Source organism: Coturnix japonica, chromosome 2 (genome assembly GCF_054131305.1).
Source record: "Coturnix japonica strain WE chromosome 2, WE-NBRP24, whole genome shotgun sequence".
NCBI lineage: Eukaryota > Metazoa > Chordata > Aves > Galliformes > Phasianidae > Coturnix > Coturnix japonica.
The window spans coordinates 7,759,628-7,768,823 of record NC_140664.1 but is presented as its reverse complement, the minus strand read 5'-3'; the positions used below and the strand labels follow the sequence as shown (position 1 = coordinate 7,768,823).

Below are 9,196 nucleotides of genomic sequence, written 5' to 3'. Positions count from 1 at the left end.
AAAAAACTGTATTGAAGTTTAATTACAAAATGCATCTTCCACATGCTCATTATGGATCATTTTTCAAATGAAGTCCTTTTCATCCAAGATCGCCCAGCTATATTTTGCATTTGCTGTGTTTTTTAATTAAAAAGTGAAAGAGTGAAAATGGACTGAATGCTTAAAATGACACCTTTCCAAAATGAAGGGGGAATAAAAAATGCAAACATTTAGAGAGGTATTCTAATCTATGTATTCACTCACAAGAAAAAACACAGTGAAAGAGGAATTACTGTGCAAGTGAAGAGTTTGCTACTTTATTTATTTGTTGTTTCTCCTTTTGAATCCTTTGCTAAAGCTCCCATAATTCATCAGAATTTTAACTTAGGGACTCTTTTTCCTATAGGATCACAAACTTTGCCAGACTGGATCAAAATGGCCCACTAATATGTCAAGCTATTCCCTATGTTCTTCCACTAACAGTGGCCAGTGACAACAATCTGCCAAGAATATTGATGGGTGGGGATAAATAAAATTTTAGCTAGCATACTGAAGTATTATCTATTTTCTTTTTCATATAAATTTGCTCCCAGTCCCAAATAAATGCAAACTGCAAGAAAGTAAAGATTTGTTCCCTTCAAACAGATATCTTTTCTATTATAAACTTTCCTGAATATTTTTTACTTTTCTTACCTACTGTTCTGTTTTCCACTGAAATAAATACTGTGTTCCAGTCAGCTCAGAAAGAAGTATTTCTCCCATTCTTAACAAGTTTCTGAGAAGAAAGTCAAAGAACAAGTGAGAAGTACAAACAAAACAATGTTAAATGCTTAGCTTAGGATCACATCTATAAGAGATTCAAGAACATTTTCTAAGGACCAAGTCTTGAACAGCCTGTGTGGTGGAACCACTTGAGCTGAGGTGATATCTAAGAGCAGCTGCTTTATCTCAACTAAATGAAGCAGCATGTTAGTTAGAATCATCAAATCACAGAATCATAGGATGGCTTGAGTTGGAAGGGACTAAAGGATCATCAAGTTCTAATTTCCCTGCCAGGGCAGGGCCACCAATCTCTGTATCTGGTACTACAGCAAGTTGCCCACAGCCCCATCCAAACTGGTCTTGAACTTCTCCAAAGACAGAGCACACACAGTCTCTCTGGGCAGCCCGTTAGAGGTTTTGTATAGCTAGTATTGACCCAAAAGAATGATTTAGGGTGGTGTTCAAGGAGTAACTCTGAAATGGACAAACGGAAACACGGTTTTTTATGGGACAACACTAACCGGGAAAATCCAAACTCACAGTTTCATGGAGCTTCCATGTTTACTCCTCTGCTGGGCACAGATTACTGAACGGGGCTCACATTGCTGTTGCCATCACCCACATGTATATATAGCTCTGCACTTACAGCATTCCCCCATCACCTTTCTGACCTGAAGTGCCTCCGTAATGAGAAAGACTCATGGCCACATTTCCCACTTATTTAATTACCAGTATGTATCAAGTGTATAACAACCCTGACATGCTTCAGTTGAAGCTGAGTCACTATGGCCAGACCACAAAAAGTGGATTACTTGGCTGAGTGGGTGTTAGGGGTCATGTACCTGCTCTGTGGATTATTCATGCTCTTCACTTTGGATAGATATTGGCTGTCTCCCTGTCAGCACTATTCCACAGCTTCCCTATCAAACCACTTGCTCAGGGTCTGAACCCCTCAATACTTCATGCAAGAAACTTTCCAGTAAAACCAGTCCACCATTCAGAGAAAAGCTTTTCCTTGGAAGCTTATGAGTATCATGTAACTCCTGTATTGCATGCAATGAACACCATACCTCTGCATGGGGAGATCTGCTCTGTGGGCTGCAGGGGAACAGTTTGCTCCACCATGGGCTTCTCCTGAGCCATAAGGAACACATTCAGGCTTTTATGATCCATCCTTCCCCTCTCTATCATACCTTAATGTTTCTAGCACAATTACCAATGAAAACAACCTAGAAAGCAGTTTTTCTCCTTGTTTCTGGTTTATCTCTAATTGTAACTAGAAAAGACAGCTCTAAAAGAGAGAATTGTAAAATTATTATTGGCACGTCTGATGCTTCCAGATGTGACAGAAAAAAATTAGGCCTGAAAAGTGAGAAGATGAAGCCAGTCTCAGACTTGGTAGTTGAGCAGAACTTGCAGGGTCAAAACCAATGGACCTCGGGAGATGAGGCTTGGAGATTTATAGTCAGGACAGTTGCTTGTTCTTGGCATTGGGCCACCATTATCTTAGACACAGCCAAAAAAGATGAACTCGTGGCATACAAATCTCACACTGCAAAACACTTCTACAGCTCAGCTGTACTGTTTATATTATTACTGATCTTTTTTTTTTTTTTTTTTTCTTCCAGAACGCTTCCATTCTCTTCTTCTGTCTCACATGTCACCTGGAGTTTGTACTCCTCCTCTCCTCCCAGCACGTCCTACCATTTAGTGGTTTCTTTATTATTAACAGCCTGTGCTCATGTTAGCAGAGCATTCATTTTGGTAGAAGATGATGTTATTTCCTCTGCACAGTTTCTAAAAGTCTGTGGGAGGAAAAACAAGGTACATTATCATCACTTATTGATGCTCATTTCTGAACTTTTTTGAGGCTCTATAAATACCACCTCTCATAAACGGTTTGAAAAACATAATTAGATTATTAAAATGGACTATATTAATAGACCTAATAAAAAGTCCAGATTGAGAATTCTGCAAAATTTCAGTCCATTCCTGCTAAAAATGCTCCAGATCAGTGCAAAGGAACAGCCTCAGGAAGTGTTTCTCCCATCAGCTGCTGACTTGGCTTAAGAGAATAATCTTTTTCAATGCCTGATCCATTTCCTTCTCCCTTCCCTGAATTGCCTAGTTCAGTTTTCAAGTTACAACATGAGCCAACCAAAGAAATGCTTTCTTTGCCCAGTTCATGACTTCAAGAGGTAGGGCCCACATAGAGGGCTCATGATCACACATTTTTAAACACAAAGGTATCGATAACCTTTTGTACAAAGGCTCATAAAATGTATACACGTCGTTAATTTTTGTCTTAACTGGACTCAGTGCTACAAAGATTAACTCATACTTTAGGATTTAGAAATCATCATTTGTTTGTATATTTTTATTTGAATTACTGGTACATGCATCCAAAATAGTCCCATTTGTCAGAGCTCCAGAAGGCCATTATCAGAACGGTGGCTGAGCAAGTAAAATACAGAGCTTCCCAGAGAAAAACAAAGATTAGTGTATTTGTCAGTCATTCCTCCTTAATTACATCACATTCTTGTCTACTAAGGTGCCAAAGATTCTCTGGTACCCAACTTCTCATGTTCACTTTGCATAAGATCATGTAGCTTCAAATCTCTGCCATGTGGACAGTCGAACAGCTGTGCATAACTGCCATTGGTTCAAGGCAATGCAGTGAGATTAGTCTTTTAAAAGCTTTTAGCTAAGGATCAGGACTATGTTAGAAGATGGCAGCTGTTTAGTAATAAAAGTGTACTGTTGTCCCTCCAGAAGACAGAACTCTAGACTGCCTACTTACCCATTGCAAGTAAATTATGTCATTGAAGATGATTTAACATACTGAGTATAACTTTCCTGGGCCTTAAAATTGACATTCAGGATTTTTTATAGTCTAAGGAAAGAAAATCTTGATTGAGATCAAAAATTTCTGCCACCATCTCAAGGGCACACAAATGCCCATGAACAGACTACCAATAAATAATTCCAGTCTGTTTTGTAATAAGTACAACTGCAATTAATAGTCATTTTGATTCCAGATCATAGCTGTTCACAGAGGAACACTGATCTGAGATTCTTTGCTAATCAGTGTTTCTTGTATATGCCTATATGTGATCCTCCCAACTTCAGTTTCATTTCACCAATTAAAATAACAGCTGTTAAACTTGGATTTATTTTTGTAAGCAGTCTGATCCAAGAAAAGAAAAGATTTTACTGCCTGTTACAAAGGCCATAAAGGTACCATCCATATACCACAATTCATATTGACTTTTGATGGCTGTGCCTCTTTTTGATAGCTCAATAAAACAACACATTTGCAATACAGATCCTTAAAGGGAATGGAGGTGTAATACAAATAAAACATTAATTTGTTTAAAAAACTGATAGTATATTCAAGCAGATTTTTTCAAAACTATGAAATCTCTTATGCTGAGCAGAAAGATGCAATGTTTTATTGAGTTTTCACTACAGACTGCCTGATTAGGAGCACAGAGGAGACCTTTAAACAACAGAAAGAAGCCAAGCATTCACAGGCCTTAGCATTCATGGAGGACTTCAAGCACCCTGATACCTAATGGAATGACAGTACAGCAGGGCACAAGCAGTCCAGAAGGTTTCTGATCTGCACTGATGGCAACATCCCAACATAGATGATGAAGGAGCTGTTGTGGAGAGACAGTTTGCTGGACCTGACGTTCACAAGGAAGGTAGAACCAGGTAGGTACATGAGGTCTGATGGCTGCAGCAACTATGAGATACTGGAATTCAGGATTACAAGCAAAGGAAATAAGACAAAAAGAATCCACATCCCCAGCAATCGGGAGAGCGGGCTTTAGGCATTTCAGAGACCTGCTAGGAAGATTTCCATGGCCTTGAAAAGAGTAGTAAAACGCAATGAGAAATCATATAAAAGCTGGAAGCAGAGCCATTGTGACTCATAAATACATTGTCTGAGAGTTTATAATTAGGGTTAGAAAAGTCAGTCTATCTGGTTTTGAAACTGGCAAGAGAAAGCAGAGAAAGGAGGACTAGGGAAAGTATAGGAGTACTGTTGTGTGAGCTAGGGGTCTTGATGCCAAAGGATACAAAAATGCTGAGGTACTCCACAACTTCTTCACCTCTACCTCTACTGGTAAGGCTGTCCTTCAAGAATACCTGGGTCCTGACACTAGAGGGAAGGTCAAGAGCAAGGAAAAATTACTCCCAATGGAGGAAGGTCAAGATATGTCACTTTTAAACAAACTAGACATTCATGAGTCCATATAGCCTGGTGAGATGTACCCACAAGAATTGGCAGATTTAGCTGATGTCATTGCGAGGCCATCCTTGATTATCTTGGAATGGTCATGGTGATCAGGGGAGGTTCCTGAATAAGCCATTGTCACTCCTATCTTTAAGAAGTAAAAGAACAAAGATCAAAGGAGTCACAAGCTGTCCAGATTTCTGCCCTACTCCCCCCTTCCTCCCTCTCCCCCCAGTTCCTGGGAAGGTAATGAAAGAAATATTCTCAGATACCAATTCTAAACATAAAGACAAGTTACTTACAGTAGTTGACTTGAATCTATGAAGAAGAAATCATGCTTGACCAACTTGATAACTTCCTGTGATGAGATGATTGATGACTGGCTCAGTGGATGAAGGAACTGAAGCAAATATTATCTATCATGACTTTAACAATATTTTTGACATTGTCCCTTGGAACATCCTCATAGACAAATGGAAGAGGTACAGGCTAGATAAATGGAGATCTGAACATCAGGAAGAATGGATGCTGTAGCTGTAATATTTTTCTAGTGAAGGAAGACTTGCTGCTTAGCAATGATGCCAAACCAGCTGACCTAGTAGCAGCTTTCTTTCTGTAACACTCAATGACTGTGAGTGTGCAGTTCTGAATCAGCTGCCAAAAAACTGCTGTTGAGGATGATTCACAGTCACAATTCAGGATATTAGGAAGAAAGTAAAGACTCTGTATTTTCATAGAATCATAAGACTATTAAAGTTGATTAAAACAAACAAAAAAAAAAAAAAAAAAGAGAGAGAGAGAGACCTCAAAGACCATCCAGCCCAACCATCCACCTACCACCAATATTGTCCAGTAAGCCATGCTCCTTAGTACCACATCTACATGTTTCTTCAACACTTCCAGGGACAGTGACACAGCCTGTCACAACCTCCCTGGGCAGCCTGTTCCAGAGTCTCTTTTAGTGAAGAAATTTTTACTAATATTCAACCTGAACCTCTGCAGGTGCAACATGAGGCCACTCCCTCTTGTCCTCTCACTAGTTACCTGGGAGAAGAGGCTGATTCCCACCTCACCATAACCTCTTTAAAAGTTTGTAGAATTTCTCTTTGGGTGTTGTAGAGAGCAATAATTTTTCCCCTGAACCTCTTCTTCTCCAATCAGCCCCTGTTTCCTCTGCTTTGCTTTCCTTCTCTGGACACACTCCAGGTATCCAATGTCTTTCTTGTAGTGAGAGGCCCAAATACATCAGTCAAGATGTGGCATCACCAGAGCTGAGTACAGGGGATGATCACCTCCCCACTCCTCATGGCTATGCTATTTCTGATACAAGCCAGGATGCCATTGGCCTTCTTGGCTGCTGAGGGCCCCCTCCAACCTGGTCTTGAACACCTTGAACACGAAACATCCACAGCCTCTCTGGGCAGCCTGTTCCAGTTCTTTCCCACTCTCATAGCAAAGAACTTCACCCTGACATCCAACCTAAATTTTCCCTCCCTCAACTTAAAACCATTTCCCCTTGTACTGCTGTTATTTACACTTTCAAAGAGGGCTCTGATACCCATTCTTGTCAATGGCAGCTGCAAAGCATGTCAGATCAACAGTAGAAATGCAAACAATGAGACAATGGAGGTACACTGGGAGCAGGAGGAGGGTGTGTGTAGAAAACTGTAGACAAGGCAGGTAAATTCACAGCAACACATTTCCAAACACAGTAAAGTTGAGCACAAAGATTTCGGTTATTTTTCAAAGATACTTTTGAATTTGGAGCCTGTAAATTTTCCAGTTTTTGAGGAATTGACTAGTTGAAGTTCACATTAGGAGATTACTTATTTAACTTGCCATAGACAGTAATTGGATATATTCTTCTTTTTGTAAATGTCATCCTGAGACCTTTCTCTGTTAATGCCTATTTTGCTGCTAACATGAACTGAAAAAGGATTTTGTCTCATAGTGTTTTAAATAAAGATCATTTTCTTCTACTTGGCTTTTCTAGATAGAAGCTGACAGTTGAATAGAACTGCAGTCATGTTACCTTCTTATCATTTTAATGTATCTCATTTATTTACTCATTTCAAATGCTCAGCAATATGAGTAGTATTTTGATGATGTAGCTATAATATATTAATCTTATTCGTGCTCTTAATATGTGCTAATAGCTTCATATTCATGCATTTTCATATATATCGATGTATGCTAATACTTGGTTTCAGGTAAACTTATATTAATAAATATGGGTCCAAAAAAAGTACTAGTATTTCTGAAAAAAGAAGTCATAGGCTTCTCTTTATATCATTATTATTAAAAAAATTCATCCTCATTTGAGTAGGAAGAAGGGAATATTAAAATTTTATGATCTAACTCTCTAAAGAGAGCTTCAATAATCTGAGTACTTAAAAACTTCAAGTACGTGTACCTTTGCTTAAATGTTTTATGTTTTTCAGGGTATAGACAGTACCCTTCATCCCTGTGTCTCACTGTAAGTCTCTCCATAAGCTATAATTCAGTGATACTCTTATAAAACCTATAATTTACTTTCAGAAAAAAAAATCACAAGCAATAGAAAAAAAAAAGAGGAAACAAAACAAAAATGATACATTTGGAGGCTGAACATGGAGACAGTTATCATCATCAAGATCAGGCTGGGTATTTGCAAACGGGAAAATTCTCTTTGAACTTCAGAATATGTGGTCCAGGTAAGTTACTTTAATATCTAACACAGTATCAGCACTATTTACATGTACTACATATAAATATGTATATATGTACATACATATATATGTAAACCAACATGATGTTGCTAAGTCTCATTAATGCTATCTATTTTATGTGTAAACCTCTGAAGTTATTGTTCAAAGAAGGATACATGTTTCAAAATGTTAAGGGTATCCATCACATCATCTGATGTGATACAACATCTAAAATTGGATCTCTCTATAGTGTTCTCATTCACCATTGCATCTGCAAAACCCTCACTCCCTATCTAAAACACCAAAATGTTAAGATTTCAGAATAAGTAAAGCCATTGCCATCTATTCAGATGGTATCATCTATTCACCTGGCTGGAGCTATACTGAGGTTGTTGCAGACTCCTATCTGCCTTCTCAGCTTCAATGGATATGACATGGGAGATGTCCCACATGAATGGCTATTTTAAGGAAAGGAGTTCTTACAAGAATCCATAACTAACCCTACAAAAGCCTTACTTACAATGGAAAAGCAATGAGATCTAACAGAAAGCAAAAAAATTCATTTCTCAGATCAAGGAGATATTGTATCAGTATGGGTTCCCCTTCCTACCTTTGCCTGTCTTTTTAGAACAAGATGTTAACTAATCATGGGTGGGTTACAGGTGCTGAATTCATCAACACACCGACAGTCACCCAACAGCCAACTTGTAAAACACTGCCTGGAATCTAAGCAGTTTTTAAACCTTTGCAGCTCTTGAGACGGAAATAAAGTTTAAAAAATTAATCAAAATTTTGAACCTCCCTTATCACCCCCATAGAAGAAATTATGAGTGCATTAGGGAGGCTTTTTCTTTGTTATTCCTGAAGGTTGACCTGGTCTGGCCATGACTTGATGTTATATGGTTACTATCATTCACATATACATATAATTCAATAAAAAATCTGACTTCTAAATGAGCAAGGTTACCTTTCTCTCCTTCGTGGGTATGGCCATTGTCTCACCAGGGAACAGCATCACCATCTGCTCGGCACAGCCAGGTCTCTCTCTCACAGAAGTCTATTACTCATTCATACACAAACACAACATTAAGGTTGCCGACCCCTATGTGTAAAATGCTGGGGAAAAAAAATCAGAAGGGAAGCTGCTCCATGCAACAGTAAATCAATACCCATCCTGCTTGTACATGCCTTGTAATAGACTGTACTGCAGGGATCACCTCTCGCTGAGACCCAGGTCTAGTAGACATAGTGCACTGGTGTGATTTATGTTTCTGCACTGAAGAAGCATGCTGCCAGCACCCTCTCCATCCATGGATGGAAGAGTAGGGATGCGAGTGTAGGCTTGTAGACAAGATAATGGTGGTGAGGAAGCTGAAAACTGCCCAAGAGAAGTGTATTTGATTTCTGTGTTTTACAGTGCTTTACGTGGGGGTGAGTATTGCTCTCATTGCTTTGGGAGCTGGTGGATGATTAGCAGCTTACCTGAAAACTTAGAGCTGCATTTTGTGTCAGTGTTCAGAGGGAG

The 9,196-nt window shown here is 39.0% G+C and overlaps 1 long non-coding RNA gene across 1 annotated transcript; it reads right to left on the bottom strand.

The window, feature by feature from the left end:
- Positions 1 to 3,085: 3,085 nt before the first annotated feature.
- Positions 3,086 to 5,608, bottom strand: LOC146761676 (uncharacterized). The gene is made up of 3 exons (XR_014942409.1): positions 5,287 to 5,608; positions 5,027 to 5,132; positions 3,086 to 4,909 (listed from the first exon to the last, which is right to left on the bottom strand). It is a non-coding gene; the product is annotated as an uncharacterized LOC146761676 (long non-coding RNA).
- Between the last annotated feature and the right edge of the window lie 3,588 nt (positions 5,609 to 9,196).